This window comes from Balaenoptera physalus, assembly GCF_965194825.1.
Source record: "Balaenoptera physalus genome assembly, contig: HAP1_SCAFFOLD_2128, whole genome shotgun sequence".
Classification (NCBI taxonomy): domain Eukaryota; kingdom Metazoa; phylum Chordata; class Mammalia; order Artiodactyla; family Balaenopteridae; genus Balaenoptera; species Balaenoptera physalus.
Genome location: NW_028124677.1, coordinates 1 through 11,784, shown reverse-complemented (window position 1 = coordinate 11,784; position 11,784 = coordinate 1). Strand labels below are relative to the sequence as shown.

General features: G+C 46.2%; 1 long non-coding RNA gene across 1 annotated transcript; it reads right to left on the bottom strand.

Annotated features, from left to right (window-relative positions):
- Window positions 1-1,568: 1,568 nt before the first annotated feature.
- Window positions 1,569-4,747, bottom strand: LOC309654161. The gene is made up of 2 exons (XR_014259942.1): window positions 3,306-4,747; window positions 1,569-1,631 (listed from the first exon to the last, which is right to left on the bottom strand). It is a non-coding gene; the product is annotated as an uncharacterized lncRNA (long non-coding RNA).
- Window positions 4,748-11,784: the final 7,037 nt, after the last annotated feature.

Here is an 11,784-nt window from a genome sequence, read left to right as displayed (position 1 = left end):
CTCTAACTTACCAGAATTAGTGAGATCATCTACTGCTGCATCCATGTTGCTACAAATAGCATGAGTTCATTTTGTTGTCTGGATGAGAGACAGTCCAGGGAGTATAGGTCTCACAAGTTGTTTATCCAATCATCTCTGGCTGGACATTTTGGTTGTTTGCCTGTCCTGGCTATGGTAAAGAGTAGCACCACGACCGTTGGGGTGCAACTGCTTTATTCCAATGATGGTGTTCTCTGGTTATACGAACTGCAGTGGGGTTACCGAATCTCGTGGTAGCTCCAGTTTATAGGTTACTAAGGAACTTGCCTACCTATCTCCATACTGGCTGTTAGCAATTTACATTTCCACCAACAGCGTAGTAGGGTTCTCTTTTTTCCTGCCCTCTTGAGCAGTTACTATTTGTAGGCTTTTTGAGGACTGCAGCCAGGGAACACGTCGTCTACGTGTATTTTCATTCTTTAATCATGAGAGATCCTGAGCATCTTTTCATTTGAGGTGCTGTTTTTTAAAAAGCGTGTGAGTACCACTGGGCTCTTGAAACATTTCTGCCTGAGAGTCGGACCTGATTTGAATTTATTTCAGATTACCTAGCATAGGACATTTCTGGAGGGCAGGGTTCATTTGCAGCCCCGCAGGCCTTGTGAATGTTAAGTGCCCTTGAGTACAGTTTTTCAAGTTGTTGTTACAGGAAAGCGCCACAAGGCGGCAGCACTTCTTCGTGTCCTCCCTGGTAACGTAGGCAAAGAGAGCCGTAGAGGGAGTCCTGGTGTTGGGTTGGAAATTGGAGTCCAACGTGGCTGAACACACACCGCAGTTCTTGTGTATCTTTTCCTCTTCAACCTTACCCTGCGCTGCCCGACCCCACGCAAATCCCAAGCAGTGCAAATGTGCTAAGCTAAAGGTCCTGTGGTTCGTAGGTGGGGCGAGTCTAAGGAAGTAGGCGGGAGGTGGGAACCCCACTAGCAGGAGCTGTGGAGATCCGGTGTCTTTTCACAGCTCTTCCCTTCCAGCTGGTCGACCTTCATTTGTGTACACTAGGCTTGGCTTAGTTGTAAGAGGGCCGGCTTGGATCGGGAGACTGTGCTACCATGCAGAGGAGAATGGGCAATAGAGGTCTGAGGGGGTGCTGATCTGCTGGCACGTCCTCCTCCCTGGCTCCCTCAGCACCAGCATACTCCTGCATTGGGACCCAGGCCTGCTGAGGCAACAGAGATGTGACACCAGCCCACGTCACAGAGGCCTGAGGGTAATATAGTAGGCATTTCTTGCCTTTTTCTTGTTTTATAATTTAATATTTATTTTCTATTTCAGCATAGTTTATATACAATGTTGTGTTTGAGTTCGACAGCAACTTGATGCAGATATGTATGTAGCTGTACCTTTACAATTTTGGATTATTTTCCATGTTAGGTTATTGACGAGTGTCGATTAGAGATCCCTGTGCTATTAGTAGGGTCGCCGTTGTTGAAGTGTTTTTATATATTAGTGTGTTTCTGTTAATCCCAACCTCCTACTTCATCTTTTTCCGATCCCCAATTTCCCCCTATGGTAAATCTCCGTTTCGTGTCTCAGTTTGTGAGTCTGTGTTTGCACAGTACATTACTTCCTTTGTATCCATTTTTCGACTGTACCTGAAAGGGATATGCTGGATATGTGTCTTTCTGGCCCTAATATACCAGAATTAGTGATATCATCTACTGCTCCATCCATGTTGCTACAAATAGCATGAGTTCATTTTGTTCCCTGGATGAGTGACAGTCGAGGGAGCATAGGTAGCACAACTTCTTTATCCATTCATTTCCCGCTGGACATGTCAGTCATCTGCTTAGCTTGGCTATGGTAAAGAGTACCACAACAACCGTTGTGGTGCAAGTGTTTTATTCCAATGATGGTATTCTATGGTTATACAAACTGGAGTGGGGATGCCGAGTCTGATGGTAGCTCCAGTTTATAGTTTAGCAAGGAACTTGCCTACCTATCTCCATACTGGCTGTTAGCAATTTACATTTCCACCAACAGCATAGTAGGGTTCCTTCTTCTGCCTGTCCTGTTGAGCACTTACTCTTTATAGGCTTTTTGAGGACTGCAGCCAGGGAACACCTCGTCTACGTTTATGTGCATTCCCTGATCACGGCCGATCCCGAGCATCTTTTCATTTGGTGTGCTGTTTTTTAAAAAGCGTGTGAGTACCTCTGAGCTGTTGAAACATTTCTGCCTGAGCGTCGGGCCTGATTTGAATTCATGGCAGATTACCTAGCCCAGGACACTTCTCCTGGGCAAGAGTCATTTGCAGCCCCTGAGGTCAGAGGCCTTGTGAATGGTAAGTGCCCTTGAGCACAGTTTTTAAAGTTGTTGTTACAGGAAAACGGCACAAGGCGGCAGCACTGCATCGTGTCCTCTCTGGTAACTTGGGCATTCAGAGCCTTAGAAGTAGTCTTGTTTTGGGTTGGAAATTTGAACGGAACGTGGCTGAACACACACCGTAGGACTTGTGTATCTCTACCTCTTCCCCCTAACGCTGCACGACCCTCGCCCACGCAAATCCCAAGCAGTGCAAATGTGCTGTGCTGCAGGTGCTGTGGTTCGTAGGTGAGGCAAATCTAAGGAAGTAGTCTGGAGGTCGGAATCCCACGAGGAGTAGCCGTGGAGATCCGGTGTGCTTTCAGAGCTCTTCCCTCCGAGCGAATCCACCATCCTTTGGGTACACTAGGCTTGGCTCAGCTGTAAGAGGGTCAGCTTGGATCTAGAGATTGTGGTCCCATGCAGAGGAGAATGGGCACTAGATATCAGAGGGGGTGCTGATCTGCTGGCACATCCTCCCCTCTGTCTCCCTAATCAGCAGCATACTGTAGCCAGGGGCCCCAGGCCTGCTCAGGCTCAAGGGATGTCACACCATCCCAGTTCACCGAGGCCAGAGAGTAATAGTGTAGGCATTTCTTGCCTTTTCTTGTTTTCTAATTTAATATTTATTTTCCATTCCAGCATAGTGTATATACAGTGTTGTGTTTGTTTGAGTTCTACAGCAACTTGATGCAGTTATATATGTAGCTGTACCTGTAGTATTTCGGATTCGTTTCCCTCTTAGGGTATTGAAGAATGTTGGGTAGAGTTCCCTGTGCTCTCAGGATGGTTGTCGTTGATGAAGTCTTTTCTAAGTATTAGTGTATTTCTTGAATCCCAACCCCCTACTTCATCCTTCCCCAATCCCCAATTTCCCCCTCTGGGAACTCGACACTTTATTTTCCCGTTTGTGAATCTGTGTTTCCTTTGTATACTACTTTGTTGTATGCGTTTTTAGATTGCACATATAAGTGATATACTGGGATATGTGTCTTTCTGTCTCTAACTTACCAGAATTAGTGAGATCATCTACTGCTGCATCCATGTTGCTACAAATAGCATGAGTTCATTTTGTTGTCTGGATGAGTGACAGTCCAGGGAGTATAGGTCTCACAAGTTCTTTATCCAATCGTCTCTCGCTGGACATTTTGGTTGTTTGCGTGTCTTGGCTATGATAAAGAGTAGCACCACGACCGTTGGGGTGCAACTGTTTTATTCCAATGATGGTATTCTCTGGTTATACGAACTGTAGTGGGGTTGCCGAATCTCGTGGTAGCTCCAGTTTATAGGTTACTAAGGAACTTGCCTACCTATCTCCATACTGGCTGTTAGCAATTTACATTTCCACCAACAGCGTAGTAGGGTTCTCTTTTTTCCTGCCCTCTTGAGCAGTTACTCTTTGTAGGCTTTTTGAGGACTGCAGCCAGGGAACACCTTGTATACGTTTATTTTCATTCTTTAATCATGAGAGATCCTGAGCATCTTTTCATTTGAGGTGCTGTTTTTTAAAAAGCGTATGAGTACCACTGGGCTCTTGAAACATTTCTGCCTGAGAGTCGGACCTGATTTGAATTTATTTCACATCACCTAGCATAGGACATTTCTAGAGGGCTGGGTTCATTTGCAGCCCCGCAGGCCTTGTGAATGTTAAGTGACCTTGAGTACAGTTTTTCAAGTTGTTGTTACGGGAAAGCGCCACAAGGCGGCAGCACTTCTTCGTGTCCTCCCTGGTAACATAGGCAAACAGAGCCTTAGAGGGAGTCTTGGTGTTGGGTTGGAAATTGGAGTCCAACGTGGCTGAACACACACCACAGTGCTTGTGTATCTTTTCCTCTTCACCCTTACCCTGCGCTGCCCGACCCCACGCAAATCCCAAGCAGTGCAAATGTGCTATGCTGAAGGTGCTGTGGTTCGTAGGTGGGGCGAGTCTAAGGAAGTAGGCTGGAGGTGGGAACCCCACTAGCAGGAGCTGTGGAGATACGGTGTCTTTTCACAGCTCTTCCCTCCCAGCTGGTCGACCTTCATTTGGGTACACTAGGCTTGGCTTAGTTGTAAGAGGGCCGGCTTGGATCGGGAGACTGTGCTACCATGCAGAGGAGAATGGGCAATAGAGGTCTGAGGGGGTGCTGATCTGCTGGCACGTCCTCCTCCCTGGCTCCCTGAGCACCAGCGTACTCCTGCATTGGGACCCAGGCCTGCTGAGGCAACAGAGATGTGACACCAGCCCACGTCACAGAGGCCTGAGGGTAATATAGTAGGCATTTCTTGCCTTTTTCTTGTTTTATAATTTAATACTTATTTTCTATTTCAGCATAGTTTATATACAATGTTGTGTTTGTTTGCGTTCGATAGCAAGTTGATGCAGATATATATGTAGCTGTACCTTTACAAGTTTGGATTATTTTCCATGTTAGGTTATTGACGAGTGTCACTTAGAGATCCCTGTGCTATTAGTAGGGTCGCCGTTGTTGAAGTTTTTTTATATATTAGTGTGTTTCTGTTAATCCCAACCTCCTACTTCATCTTTTTCCAATCCCCAATTTCCCCCATGGTAAATCTCCGTTTTGTGTCTCAGTGTGTGAGTCTGTGTTTGCCCTGTACATTACTTCCTTTGTATCCATTTTTCGACTGTACCAGAAAGGGATATGCTGGATATGTGTCTTTCTGTCCCTAATATACCAGAATTAGTGATATCTACTGCTCCATCCATGTTGCTACAAATAGCATGAGTTCATTTTGTTCCCTGGATGAGTGACAGTCGAGGGAGTATAGGTAGCACAACTTCTTTATCCATTCATTTCCCGCTGGACATGTCAGTCATCTGCGTGGCTTGGCTATGGTAAAGAGTAGCACAGCAACCGTTGGGGTGGAAGTGTTTTATTCCAATGATGGTATTCTCTGGTTATACAAACTGGAGTGGGAATGCCGAGTCTGATGGCCACTCCAGTTTATAGTTTAGCAAGGAACTTTCCTACCTATGTCCATACTAGCTGTTAGCAATTTACATTTCCACCAACAGCATAGTAGGGTTCCCTCTTCTGCCTGCCCTGTTGAGCACTTACTCTTTATAGGCTTTTTGAGGCCTGCAGCCAGGGAACACCTCGTCTACGTTTATGTGCATTCCCTGATCACGGCAGATCCTGAGCATCTTTTCATTTGATGTGCTGTTTTTTAAAAAGCGTGTGAGTAACTCTGAGCTATTGAAACATTTCTGCCTGAGCGTCGGGCCTGATTTGAATTCATGGCAGATTACCTAGCCCAGGACACTTCTCCTGGGCAAGGGTCATTTGCAGCCCCGTAGGTCAGAGGCCTTGTGAATGGTAAGTGCCCTTGAGCACAGTTTTAAAAGTTGTTCTTACAGGAAAGTGCCAAAAGGCGGCAGCACTGCTTCGTGCCCTCTCTGGTCACTTGGGCACACAGAGCCTTAGAACTAGTCTTGTTGTTGGGGTGGAAATTTGAATGGAACGTGGCTGAACACACACCGTAGGACTTGTGTCTCTTTACCTCTTCCCCCTAAGGCTGCAGCACCCTTGCGCACGCAAATCCCAAGCAGTGCAAATGTGCTGTGCTGCAGGTGCTGTGGTTCCTAGGTGAGGCGAATGTAAGGAAGTAGTCTGGAGGTGGGAATCCCACGAGGAGTAGCCGTGGAGATCTGGTGTGTTTTCAGAGCTCTTCCCTCCGAGCGAATCCACCATCCTTTGGGTACACTAGGCTTGGCTCAGCTGTAAGAGGGTCAGCTTGGATCTAGAGATTGTGGTCCCATGCAGAGGAGAATGGGCACTAGATATCTGAGGGGGTGCTGATCTGCTGGCACGTCCTCCCCTCTGTCTCCCTAATCAGCAGCATACTCTAGCCAGGGGCCCCAGGCCTGCTCAGGCTCAAGGGATGTCACACAACCCAGTTCACCGAGGACAGAGAGTAATAGTGTAGGCATTTCTTGCCTTTTCTCCTTTTATAATTTAATATTTATTTTCCATTCCAGCATAGTGTATATACAATATTGTGTTCTTTTGAGTTCGACAGCAACTTGATGCAGTTATATATGTAGCTGTACCTGTAGTATTTCGGATTCGTTTCCCTCTTAGGGTATTGAAGAATGTTAAGTAGAGTTCCCTGTGTTCTCAGGATGGTTGTCGTTGATGAAGTCTTTTTTATATCATAGTGTATTTCTGTGAATCCCAACCTCCTAGTTCATCCTTCCCCGATCCCCAATTTCCCGTTCTGGGAACTCGACATTTCTTTTTCCCGTTTGTGAATCTGTGTTTCCCTTGTATACTACTTCTTTGTATGCGTTTTTAGATTGCACATATAAGTGATATGTTGGGAGATGTTTCTTTCTGTCTCTAACTTACCAGAATTAGTGAGATCATCTACTGCTGCATCCATGTTACTACCAATAGCATGAATTCATTTCGTTGTCTGGATGCGTGACAGTCCAGGGAGTATAGGTCTCACAAGTTGTTTATCCAATCACCTCCGACTGGACATTTTGGTTGTTTGCGTGTCCTGGCTATGGTAAAGAGTAGCACCACGACCGTTGGGGTGCAACTACTTTATTCCAATGATGGTAGTCTCTGGTTATACGAACTGCAGTGGGGTGGCCAAATCTCGTGGTAGCTCCAGTTTATAGTTTACTAAGGAACTTGCCTACCTATCTCCCTACTGGCTGTTAGCAATTTACATTTCCACCAACAGCGTAGTAGGGTTCCCTGTTTTCCTGCCCTCTTGAGCACTTACTCTTTGTAGTCTTTTTGAGGACTGCAGCCAGGGAACACCTCGTCTACTTTTGTCTGCATTCTCTAACCATGACAGATCCTGAGCATCTTTTCATTTGATGTGCTGTTTTTTAAAAAGCGTGTGAGTAACTCTGAGCTGTTGAAACATTTCTGCCTGAGCGTCGGGCCTGATTTGAATTCATGGCAGATTACCTAGCCCAGGACACTTCTCCTGGGCAAGGGACATTTGCAGCCCCATAGGTCAGAGGCCTTGTGAATGGTAAGTGCCCTTGAGCACAGTTTTAAAAGTTGTTGTTACAGGAAAGCGCCACAAGGCGGCAGCACTGCTTCGTGCCCTCTCTGGTCACTTGGGCAAACAGAGCCTTAGAACTAGTTTTGTTGTTGGGGTGGAAATTTGAATGGAACGTGGCTGAACACACACCGTAGGACTTGTGTCTCTTTACCTCTTCCCCCTAACGCTGCACGACCCTCGCCCACGCAAATCCCAAGCAGTGCAAATGTGCTGTGCTGCAGGTGCTGTTGTTCGTAGGTGAGGCACATCTAAGGAAGTAGTCTGGAGGTGGGAATCCCACGAGCAGTAGCCGTGGAGATCCGGTGTCTTTTCACAGCTCTTCCCTCCGAGCGAGTCCACCATCCTTTGGGTACACTAGGCTTGGCTTATCTGTAAGAGGGTCGGCTTGGGTCTAGAGATTGTGGTCCCATGCAGAGGAGAATGGGCACTAGATGTCTGAGGGCGTGCTGATCTGCTGGCACTTCCTCCCCCCTGTCTCCCTAATCAGCAGCATACTCTAGCCAGGGGCCCCAGGCCTGCTCAGGCTCAAGGGATGTCACACCATCCCAGTTCACCGAGGCCAGAGAATAATAATGTAGGCATTTCTTGCCGTTTCTTGTTTTATAATTTAATATTTATTTTCCATTCCAGCATGGTGTATATACAGTGTTGTGTTTGTTTGAGTTCTACAGCAACTTGATGCAGTTATGTATGTAGCTGTACCTGTAGTATTTCGGATTCGTTTCCCTCTTAGGGTATTGAAGAATGTTGAGTAGAGTTCCCTGTGCTCTCAGGATGGTTGTCGTTGATGAAGTGTTTCCTATGTATTAGTGTATTTCTTGAATCCCAACCTCCTACTTCATCCTTCCCCGATCCCCAATTTCCCCCTCGGGGAACTTGACACTTCTTTTTCCCGTTTGTGAATCTGTGTTTCCCTTCTATACTACTGCTTTGTATGCGTTTTTAGACTGCACATATAAGTGATATGATGGAATATGTGTCTTTCTGTCTCTAAATTACCAGAATTAGTGAGATCATCTACTGCTGCATCCATGTTGCTATCAATAGCGTGAATTCATTTTGTTGTCTGGATGAGTGACAGTCCAGGGAGTATAGGTCTCACAAGTTGTTTATCCAATCATCTCCGGCTGGACATTTTGGCTGTTTGCGTGTCCTGGCTATGGTAAAGAGTAGCACCACGACCGTTGGGGTGCAACTGCTTTATTCCAATGATGGTATTCTCTGGTTGTACGAACTGCAGTGGGGTGGCCAAATCTCGTGGTAGCTCCAGTTTATAGTTTACTAAGGAACTTGCCTACCTATCTCTATACTGGCTGTTAGCAATTTACATTTCCACCAACAGCATAGTAGGGTTCGCTGTTTTCCTGCCTTCTTGAGCACTTACTCTTTATAGGCTTTTTGAGGACTGCAGCCAGGGAACACCTCGTCTACGTTTATTTGCATTCTCTAACCATGAGAGATCCTGAACATCTTTGCATTTGATGCGCTGGTTTTTAAAAAGCGTGTGAGTACCACTGAGCTGTTGAAACATTTCTGCCTGAGAGTCGGGCCTGATTTGAATTCATGGCAGATTACCTAGCCCAGGACACTTCTCCTGGGCAGGGGTCATTTGCAGCCACGCAGGTCAGAGGCCTTGTGAATGTTAAGTGCCCTTGAGCACAGTTTTTCAAGTTGTTGTTATGGGAAAGCGCCACAAGGAGGCAGCACTGCTTTGTGCCCTCTCTGGTCACTTGGGCAAACAGAGCCTTAGAACTAGTCTTGTTGTTGGGGTGGAAATTTGAATGGAACTGGCTGAACACACACCATAGGGCTTGTGTATCTTTCTTTCTTCCCCCTAATGCTGCATCCCCCTCGCCCACGCAAATCCCAAGCAGTGCAAATGTGCTATGCTGAAGGTGCTGTGGTTCGTAGGTGAGGCGAATCTAAGGAAGTAGTTTGGAGGTGGGAACCCCACCAGGAATAGTCGTGGAGATCCGGTTTCTTTTCACAGCTCTTCCCTCCGAGCGAGTCCACCATACTTTGGGTACACTAGGCTTGGCTTATCTGTAAGAGGGTCGGCTTGGATCTAGAGATTGTGGTCCCATGCAGAGGAGAATGGGCACTAGATATGTGAGGGGGTGCTGATCTGCTGGCACGTCCTCCCCCCTGTCTCCCTAATCAGCAGCATACTCTAGCCAGGGGCCCCAGGCCTGCTCAGGCTCAAGGTATGTCACACCATCCAAGTTCACCAAGGCCAGAGAGTAATAGTGTTGGTATTTCTTGCATTTTCTTGCTTTATAATTTAATATTTATTTTCCATTCCAGCATAGTGTATATACAGTGTTGTGTTTGTTTGAGTTCTACAGCAACTTGATGCAGTTATATATGTAGCTGTACCTGTAGTATTTCGGATTCGTTTCCCTCTTAGGGTATTGAAGAATGTTGAATAGAGTTCCCTGTGCTCTCAGGATGGTTGTCGTTGATGAAGTGTTTTTTATATATTGGTGTATTTCTGTGAATCCCAACCTCCTACTTCATCCTTCCCCAATCCCCAATTTCCCCCTCTGGGAACTCGACACTTCTTTTTCCCGTTTGTGAATCTGTGTTTCCCTTGTATACTAATTCTTTGTATGCGTTTTTAGATTGCACATATAAGTGATATGTTGGGATATGTGTCTTTCTGTCTCTAACTTACCAGAATTAGTGAGATCATCTACTGCTGCATCCATGTTGCTACCAATAGCATGAATTCATTTTGTTGTCTGGATGAGTGACAGTCCAGGGAGTATAGGTCTCACAAGTTGTTTATCCAATCATCTCCGGCTGGACATTTTGGTTGTTTGCGTGTCCTGGCTATGGTAAAGTGTAGCACCACGACAATTGGGGTGCAACTGCTTTATTCCAATGATGGTATTCTCTGGTTATACGAACTACAGTGGGGTGGCCAAATCTCATGGTAGCTCCAGTTTATAGTTTACTGAGGAACTTGCCTACCTATCTCCATACTGGCTGTTAGCAATTTACATTTCCACCGACAGCGTATTAGGGTTCCCTGTTTTCCTGCCTTCTTGAGCACTTACTCTTTGTAGGCTTTTTGAGGACTGAAGCCAGGGAACACCTCGTCTACGTTTACTTGCATTCTCTAACCATGACAGATGCTGAGCATCTTTTCATTTGATGCGCTGTTTTTTAAAAAGCGTGTGAGTACCACTGAGCTGTTGAAACATTTCTGCCTGAGAGTCGGGCCTGATTTGAATTCATGGCAGATTACGTAGCCCAGGACACTTCTCCTGGGCAGGGGTCATTTGCAGCCCCGCAGGTCAGAGGCCTTGTGAATGTTAAGTGCCCTTGAGCACAGTTTTTCAAATTGTTGTTACAGGAAAGCGCCACAAGGCGGCAGCACTGCTTTGTGCCCTCTCTGGTCACTTGGGCAAACAGAGCCTTAGAAGTAGTCTTGTTGTTGGGGTGGAAATTTGAATGGAACTGGCTGAACACACACCATAGGGCTTGTGTATCTTTCCCTCTTCCCCCTAATGCTGCATCCCCCTCGCCCACGCAAATCCCAAGCAGTGCAAATGTGCTATGCTGAAGGTGCTGTGGTTCCTAGGTGAGGCGAATCTAAGGAAGTAGTTTGGAGGTGGGAACCCCACCAGGAATAGTCGTGGAGATCCGGTTTCTTTTCACAGCTCTTCCCTCCGAGCGAGTCCACCATCCTTTGGGTACACTAGGCTTGGCTCAACTGTAAGAGGGTCAGCTTGGATCTAGAGATTGTGGTCCCATGCAGAGGAGAATGGGCACTAGAGGTCTGAGGGGCTGCTGATCTGCTGGCATGTCCTTCCCCCTGTCTCCCTAATCAGCAGCATACTCTAGCCAGGGGCCCCAGGCCTGCTCAGGCTCAAGGGATGTGACAGCATCCCAGTTCACCGAGACCAGAGTGTAGTAGAGTAGGCATTTCTTGCCTTTTCTTGGTTTATAATTTAACATTTATTTTCTATTCCAGCATAGTTTATATACAGTGTTGTGTTTGTTTGAGTTCTACAGCAACTTGATGCAGTTATGTATGTAGCTGTACCCGTAGTATTTCGGATTCTTTTCCCTGTTAGGGTATTGAAGAATGTTGAGTAGAGTTCCCTGTGCTCTCAGGATGGTTGTCGTTGATGAAGTGTTTTTTATATATTAGTGTATTTCTGTGAATCCCAACCTCCTACTTCATCCTTCCCCGATCTCCAATTTCCCCCTCGGGGAACTTGACACTTCTTTTTCCCATTTGTGAATCTGTGTTTCCCTTGTATACTACTTCTTTGTATGTGTTTTTAGATTGCACATATAAGTGATATGTTGGGATATGTGTCTTTCTGTCTCTAACTTACCAGAATTAGTGAGATCATCTACTGCTGCATCCATGTTGCTACAAATAGCATGAGTTCATTTTGTTGT